The following is a 9,455-nucleotide window of genomic DNA, read 5'->3' on the forward strand; positions in this document are numbered from 1 at the left end:
AGTGTGTTATTTGTTGAATCTGTACTTCCGATTTGATTTGAAACTGCCTCATTGTTATCTGTTTTTCAATAAAATTTTTTAAAAAATCATATCAATACTTGATGAAAAATACCTGTTCCATGTTATGCCTAAAATTTTTGATATTCAGACAGATAGTGAGGTTAATCCCAACAGTCTAGGTTGTATGGTAATAACAGCAAGCTTCTCTTTTGGAGGGTTAACAACCTAAGTTTGCAGACCAAAATTAGAGAAAAAGAAGGGCTGCAAGGAAAGCCAACATTTTTTCCATAGCCCTTCAAGGTCAATTAAGACTCAGGACATAAGAGAACTTGTACTGTAACATCATGTAACTCAGTTGTGTCCCAAATTTTCTGATCAAGGAGATTATGGGGTCACAGAGGAAAGTGACTGATGATGTAGAGTGTGCCTAAGGAAAGTCCCATGGAGAGAAAACATTCTCTCAGGCTTTCACAGAGCAATTGCCATGACTCATCTACATGGCTAACACTGACAAAGGATCTACAAACTGAGTTACAGGGTCTCAGGATAAATCCTGAGGGGATTTGACTAACCTTATCAGGTACAAAAGCTACAACTCTTGTTGCATAGTTCTTGCTTTACTTTGGTCTTAACCATCCAGCAGAAAAGTATAAAAATGAAGTATAAGACGTAAAGCCATGCTGTTATGTTGAGCTGTAGGGGACTCAGGTCAACAATTTCTGACATTGCCAGTCAAGTGGAAGACCCAAGAGTATTATGGACTACTGGACTATTTTGGAATATTTTGCTGAGTTAACATACCTATAATATTTAAGTGACAGAACTAAACAAAAAAGGGGATACAGACCAATGTCCATTTTGTATCTGTATATTCCATGTGGTTAGGATAGATATATAGTTACATTCTCTTAATGAATAGAGGGATTTGTTCTAATAGTGTTTGTAAATAGGACATCATGTCTGCATCTTGAACAACAAATAATCACTAGGAAGACAGTATGCAATGTGTTAATTATTAAAACTATCCTACCAAAAAAAAACCTCCAGATGTTTTAATTTGGATAAGTGCTGCCATGACATTAATAGAGTAGGAATAAACTCAGCTTACTAAATAGTTGTCCTTGTTATGGGCCAAATTTTGTCCCCATCCTCAAATTCATATGGTGAAGCACTTAATCCCTAGTACCTTAGGATTGATTGTATTTGGAGATAAAGCTTTTGAAGAGGTAATAACCTCTTTACCTTAACCTTAAATTAAAATGAAGCCATCAGTGTCAGCCTTAATCCAGTCTGGGTGATGTCCTAATAAAGAGCATGGGTTAGGTGAGGACACAGCAAGAAAGAAGCCTTCTGCAACCTAGAGAGGGGCCTCAGAAGAAGCAGACCACCTACCACATTGACCTTGAACTTCTAGCTTCCAGAACTGTAAGAAACATAATTTTTGTTCTTGAAGCCATCCAGTCCGTGATCGTTTTGAGATAAGGCCACACGATGTTGTTTAGGTTCACCTGGAACTCATGATCTACCTGCTGCAGCTTCCTGGATACTGGGAGTACAGGTTGCACCACCATAAAAGAGCCCTTCCTGGTCCTCATCTCAGTTAAAGAAGTTTATATTTATAATTCCATGGATGAGTTATTGTAATCCCATCAAGTTACTTACTGCCTATCTACTACTTCCAGTGCAACCCATGGCAGGAATAAAGGCAATAAAGCATATTTGTAGTTTTGGGGAGCCAAGGTGTCCTAAGTCCAGCCACAATGATGACTATCCTAAAGAAAGGCCTCCATCCAAAGCCAAACCTAGGTTTATTCATTCATGAAGAAAGGAGTGGCTTGAGGATGAGTGACTGAGAATGCTGGAAAGTAGGTGAGTGCCATGAGCTGGGCTAGCAAGGAGGCCTGTATTTACCTCTGCAATATGCAGAGGAGGATATGCAGAGGGTAATCTGTATGACACAACTGAGGTAGTTTCTAATGTTTGGGGGTCGGTGCTTCAGCTCTGATATGTAATCTTTCAAGCCCCAAGAAGTCACAGCCTCTATACCGAGCTCAATCCCAACCCACAGGGTGGAGCATTGACTCTTCCTTCTGTCTTCACCCAGTTCACACAAGGCAACAGCAGGTGGAGGTTCCCTGGGAAACATACCTGCCATCTTCAACGACTACCACCAGCACCTCAGCTAGACCAATATGCATTGCTTAAAGCCAATTGAAGGGAAAAATAGTCCTAGCCAGCTCTGTAAATATCAATACATGGAAATAGGGTCAGGCTCAGCCAAAATGGAAACAATCACTCCTCTTTCAAGGACAGTTGCCCAGGTGGTCTTCTACATCACCACACTGAGCCAGTCTGTGGCATTTTCATATGATAACACTTCCACACTAATCCCTTTTTTGACCACCTATACTCTAGTGTCTCTCCCATCATTTGGGAAAGTTTCCATTTATTATCATTGCTGGAAGGCAGAGCCTGTCTAACAACAGCAAAGGTTGCATCAAGATGGGGTTCCCTGCTTAGTGCTGACTTTGCTAATGTGACAAGCTGCCATGTCTAATGCCTCTTGGTGGCAACTGTGGTAAAGACCTGAATGAACTAGTTCTGGTCATTGTCTTGGCCTGGTCTTGTCTCTCTACCTCTCCTAGGATCATGATGAGCTACTGGGAGCCTTTAAATAAATTCAACCTCAAGTTCAATTTTTGCTGTGCGGGATTGCTGGGCTTTTATGGCCTCATCTCTTGGCCCGATAGCATAATCTTTAGTTCTTTTTTAAATCTGACCTCAGGCTTTCCCAGCTGCCAGCACTTCTTACTTTCCTCTGTCATATATTGTCAATTGTCTTTGCCCACTCCATTGTTGCCAGGAGGATCCAGGTCTGACAATGAAAATGGCCCTCTAGCAATAGTGTATCCAACTTAGGGATAATTTAAAGTTATTATTTCTCCTTTCTGAGAACTCAGTAGGACTATTTGGTTGGAAATGTAAAAACACAGAACAAAACAAATAACCTGGGAGACAAATTGAATCAGGGGTATAAGGCGTTCAACTATTAAAGAGCACATTGCACTGAAAATATACCCAGTTCCTTGTTGAATAGTTGGCTTAACTTTTTTATTTAACTTCTTATTAGGGGAAAAAGGTCAGTGGAGCATACGTTTCTATAGCAACCCAGCAGCCATACCTCTTGTAACCTATGAAATCATTTAATTGAAAGGCGCAAGTAGGTCAGAGAAGAGCTTTATGGCAACCAGCTGACCAATGCTTATATAATTGGGTAACTGAAGGTCACAGCCCACTCGCCCAGTAGGAGACAAGCAGCTATTGACAAGGGCCTGAGAGCATGTAGCACTCTCAGAAGGTGGCCACATGCATGGGGAGTGAAAAGACAGAACCAGAGGAAATAGAGCCCTCAGGCTTGAGATTGAAAAGTTTTGAGCTAACAAGACTATATGATCACTGCTGCTCTGCTATCCTGGCAAGGGTGAGCGGGCCTCTTTTGGGGAGGGAAAGAAGAGAGGAAGACCCATTTTTATTTTCCTATGGCAAGCTGTATTGGGATTACAACAACCTGTGGACAAAAATATCAAACCCTCCCCCCCAAAAAACACAGTAAGACCAGGATAAGCATGGGACAGGTACAAAAAATCCTAGGCTTAAGAACCTGGAGGTCTACCTGGGTTAAGAGATTAAACTTTCAGGAGACACATATCTTTCTGTTTTCATTTCCCATGCCACGAGCTATTGCAACAGCCACAAATTCCCATTATACCAACCAGGGGCTTCTTACAAATCCATGATTAATGTGAGCACTGCCAGAAATGAATACCCATGATTGGTTTCTTTTATCTCGGCAACACCTCTGCAAACCAGATGTAATAATCAACCCAGTTCCACCCACTGTGGTAAGTGCAGAACATTATGTAAAGCAACTACTTTATTTTTCACTTGTTTATGAAAATTGAAGTTGACTTAGAATTTTTTTTTCCAGCCTGGGTCATACAAGGAAGGAGAGATAGGGAGAAGCATTCTGCCTTTCTCAGAATTCTACCAGAAGAAAGTCTATTACCTAATTAATATCAGCCCATCAGAGGGGCCAGAGTCCTCAGCCTTACCAATCTTTTGAAAGAGGAGAGCCTGGGCTGGGATGCTGCTCAATTCTTGGACCCTAAAAGGCATTTCTTTGGAAAATCTCCCTGGTGTTTCAGAACACACCTACCTCTGCTGGCCCATTCTCCAAATAGCACACCTACCCACTTCGTTTGTCACCTTTCATCACATTTGTCAGATAAAAGGTAGGCGTGGAAGACTGAAGACTGCGTAACTTTGGAGGAGTGGTGGTGGGAGAGGTCAGTTGGGGACAGTAAGCAGAGCTACAGCACTCACAAGCTGGCTGTAATGCTGATGTCGAGGGTCACCTACAGTTCGCTGAGTGACCTTCAGTCCTCTATGAGTCATAGTTTCAGCTGAGTCATAGGTAACAGGAGACAGGTTTTATTCTCCGTGCATAGGACTACTTCCTTATCCCTTCCCTATATTCTTTCTAGTTAATTGAGGAAGGAGCTGAGCCTCCTGTTATTATTTTTCAGATATTTTTATGGCTTTGAAGTCATATAGATTTATTATTTACCATCTGGAAGCTAACTCCTCTGTCTGAGATTTAATTTCCTAATTTATAATTGGGGAACAAAATAATACTTCATAGTATATCATAGTAATATTTTCAAGTTTGAATGAAACAAGTCATATAAAAAAATTTCTCAGACTCTGTCATGCAGTAAAGGTTTAAGGAGTGTGACTTGTTATTAAATTTATTCACAAAATGTAATTGATTGATGAAATCCCAGCATCTGGAAATCAATGCTGTATAGAAGATCAATAGGTTATTCCCCATGTAAATTACTAAACTTCAGTTTTAAAATCCATTTCTTATGAGTTTGCTTAATGAGGATTATTTCCCATGAATACTAACACCCTGGAACAGAAGTCAGTCTAATTTCTGCTTCCTGAAAGCTAGGTATCAATCCTAAGCACATGGCAACCTACCAAAGGACACAAACCAAAACGCTGTGTGCAAAACACCATATTGGCTTCTCAGAGCCTCTCTAGCATGTCACAAGGAGTGCATGAGTGCATTCATTACCTTCTGCTTCAAAGGATTCTTCTAGAGGCTGGTCATACCTTAGACTGTGTACAGTAGGGATAATAGAATGGTCTGTCCCACTGAAACAGAAAGGTGATATTGTTCCTCAATGTCGGTAGAACCTTTCTTTTGGCCACCTAAGTGACCCCTAAAGGCTTGACATTATAACCCTCAAAATCAAAGCTATTTTGCTAGTTTCTTTGTCTGGAAACACATTAATGGAGATGTCTTTATTTCTTTATGCTTAGTAAATCTATTTTTTTCTTCCAGAGAAAGAGAACACTACTTCTGTGAAGTATTACTGATTCTTTCCCATGACAGATTCAGAGAGCTAGAGAAGGGTGTGCTTTTAATGCCCCCCTCCAAATCAGTAAAAACCAATTTGTCAAATAGGTTTCAGTCTCCAGAAGCAGCCTGTCTTCAGGAGTGAAGCTTTGGTAATGGTACACATACACAACGCCTGAAGAAGAATGAGCGTGATGTATGCGGTTCCAGACAGTCATCAAAGAGCTACTATGTGGGTGTGTCTGAGGCACACTCATGCACTCCAGTTTCAAACACTAGAGAGGCATATAAATAACTGAGGTAAGGCAGGCCTGAGTGCCCCCATTAGACCTGCTAATGACAAAATCACTGCTGTCTGCCTTCTTGAAGGGTTAGTGCACAGTGATTGCTCTGCGTGGCTACTGATAACCAGTTAGGGCCCCATGGAGAAGGGTGCTGTACCACAGGTGAGGGGACTCCATGTCCACTGCTAAGTTCAGGGACATGTTCTAAAATTGAGTAACTTAGTGCACCTTTCCACTTTGTCACCTTGAGAGTGGTAGGACACAGAAAGAGACGTTCCTGTAACAAAGGAGCTCTAGAATGTGGGATATTTAAGTTTGAGGGCCCTTTAGAAACTGTCTAGTGAAACTGTCTAGTCCAAATCCTGGGTTTTTCATCAGTAAATAAACTAAGGTCCAGAGATTTCTTTACTCATTAGAGGTTCATTTTGGGTTTTTTTGTGACAGAATCAGAACTAGAATTCAGGGTTCCTCACCCCCAATTCAGTGTGTCTTCTACAGCAGCATGCTACTTTCCACTTGTAGTTCCATTTGTTTTTATCTTAAATAATAACAGCCAGTATTTACTGATCATTCTCTGTATGCCAGGAGTTGAAGTAAGAACTTAAGTATGTTTTCATATTTAATTCACAAAATAGCAAAAAGAAGAGTATATTAAAGTATAAATATTATAAAGAGTTGTGAGTTCATGGTCTTCTCAGGTGGACAGGAAGGTTGACAGGCCTACCAGCACAGTGTAGCAGACCTCTGCGGGGAGAAACTGCCGAGTCAGAGCTGTTTTCCCCAACCCTTACCTCCTCAGACCTCTGCAAAGAACTTAAGCCCTTTTGAGCTGTCCCAGTGTGCTTTTAGGCCGTGTCTAATTTATAGATTGGCTTGTTTAATTTATAGCAGCATTGCTTTTCTAATGTCTTAGCCTCCTGTTATTTTTGTTGGTTACGTATTAACTTGTTCTTAAGTAGGTTAATGTTGTTTATTGACCTATTTTAGACTTTTTTTTGTCCTCTTTCTAAACTTGGAAAATAAATATGCTGAAGTGTGTGATTTCTTAATTTAGAAGACAATATCTTTGACCATTTTAAAAGTGATAAAGTTGCATCACAATAATCAATAACTTACAGAAAAAATTTATTATCACTGACTTTATCTGATAAGGCTAAAGTTTTCATCATTTGAGATTGAAAGCTATAATAGAATACAGGCCACAGATGTAGGAACAGACAAAAATAGACGTTTGCTAATTCAGGAGTTACTTCATTTGTATTTCTAATAGAATCATATTTAATTACATTTCTACACTCACCATTAATGAAAACAAAGAAAAGTACTAAAATAGTTTTGGGGTAACTATACCTTTCCTTATATTCTTGCAATTTTAAATTAATTTTTTTAACTTGGTGCCAACACAAGGACTGGAGGAGGAGATTCATGTGAGAAAAAGTTGCTGGAATTTCAGTCAAGAGACACACCCAGTCTTTGCATGGTTCTGGGAAACAAAAAAGTGCCTGAGAGATCAGTCTTCTGACTAGTAGATGGTTCAATAGACAGCATACATTATTTTATCACTACTACTATTTTTGTTGTGGTACAGGGGATTGAATTCAGGGCCTCCTCTGTGAACTACATCCCCAGCCTTTTTATTCTGAGATAGGGTTTTTGCAAAGTCACTGTGTTTCCCCAGCTGTGCTTGAACTTTAAATCCTCTTGCCTTAGCCTCCCACAATGTTGGGCTTACAGACATGTGCCAAAATGCCCAGCTTCCCTTATTATGCTTTACTCCCTAAAAATTTCCCCCTAAAATGTGTGCATTTGCTTTCCCGCCTGAGTTTTAATCTGAAGCTCTGTGATACTCAGAGAATAGCTGGTGCGCAGGACTGTCAGTGTGAACATCTGCCATCACCATCCAGAACTGCAAATGGGCACAGTACCTCCTGAGGTTAGACTCACTGTCTCCTGTGTTCCAAAGCCCTAGACATCCTTCAGAGCAGCCCAGCAGCCTCTTGACATTCTCCCAGGTGTGCTTTGTCTTTTGATTCCCTTAATAACACCTTCATGGAGTAATTTATCATTTTAACTTTAAGTTTTTTCATTCAAGAATTGGGCACTTTGTATTATATGAAAACCACAGTGCCAAATCCAATCTTATATAATCTTCCCTAACATTTCCTTTTAGACATTTTATAGTTTTGCATTTTATATTTAGCTTCATGATGCATTTTGAGTTCGCTTTTGTGTAAGACGTGAGCTATATATGGAGACTCTTTTCTGGCATGAATGTCTGATTGTTGCAGCACCATCTAATGAAACACCCAACTAGTTTTGGTACAAGAGGTGAGATAATTTTGAAATTGTTTTGTTTCCAAGTTTTGTTCTTATTTCCTTCAGATGAAACATAAATAGTTTTTGAAAGTTTTACTTATTGGAAGTTGGAAGAAGACAATAATATGCAATATATTAATTATTGAAACTGTCCTACTAAAAAAAAAAAAAGGAAGTCGCCTTGGTGGGTATCCTGGTCATCTGGCCAATACAGTTTGTTCCATAAAAACCTTTTGTTACATAAAATAAAGACTGATATTTAAATAATGTGTTATATACTATATCCATATTTGTTGGATATTCATCTCACTTTTGAACAAATTGCAATAACAAGTAAAGGTGAAATTTAAAGTCCAGTGATTAGAGAACTATTGCAGTCAGTGTCAATTCAGGAAATATCATTTTTAAAAAGTGTCCCTGCTTAAACCTTACACCAAAATGAATTTCAAATTGATCGAAGAGGTTAATACTAAAGTCTTGAAGGACAGGAATAAAATGCAAGTGAAATACTTGTATGTGATTTTTCAAATCAGCATGCTTTTGAAAAAATGGCAAAAGTCTGCAATCCATAAAAGAAAACATTGCTAGATTTGACCTCACATAAATAAAATAATTTCTGTGTGTCAGTCATAAAGAAAGATAAAAATGGAAATATTCTCTCTTTTTTTGTATTTTAGGGAAGGGTCTACAGGGTATTCAGGGTCTTAATACTAGATCGGACTTGTAGTGATCCTCCTCTATTTACAGTGTCCCAAGAGCTGGGATTACACACGTGCATGACCATGCCCAGTCTCAATCGCCGTCTCAGTGTGCCCCAGGGGTGGGTCTGGCACAGCAGGCCTGGGGATCGAACCCCCAGCCCCTGCACCTGCTTGCAGGCACTTTAATACACTGAGCTATTTGGTCGGCTCTAAAATTGAATATTCATAGCTAAATAGATGTATCCTAGAACCATAATCATAAGTGAAATAAATCAAATGTATAAATATCACATTCTCTGGTATAAGAAACTGAAAATGTGAATAAGAACAAAAATGTAGAATAAATATTGTGAAATGAGAAGAAATTCTTCAAAAAGGGAAGAAAACTAGGGCAGGAAGTGGGGGGAAGGGAAAGAAAAAATGAGAAAAGAAGAAGAAAATGGAAACAAAGCCGTGTAAATAAGGAGGGCAAGAGGAGGAAACAAAATATATCATGTATAGATATGAATTACCTATGATGAATGTGAACATTATGTGTACCTATGTTGTATCAATAAATTTAAATTTAAAAATTTAAAACAGGGCCAGCCAGATAGCTCAGCGAACTAAAGCACCTGCTAAGGCAGAGCACAATAGCCAGGTTCGATACCCGAGGGTGCGCTGAGATGACGAATGAGGCTGAGGACGGTGGCGTGCACCTGTAATCCCAGTTCCTGGGAGGCTAAAAAA

This window comes from Octodon degus, unplaced genomic scaffold, assembly GCF_000260255.1.
Source record: "Octodon degus isolate 3935 unplaced genomic scaffold, OctDeg1.0 scaffold00236, whole genome shotgun sequence".
Classification (NCBI taxonomy): domain Eukaryota; kingdom Metazoa; phylum Chordata; class Mammalia; order Rodentia; family Octodontidae; genus Octodon; species Octodon degus.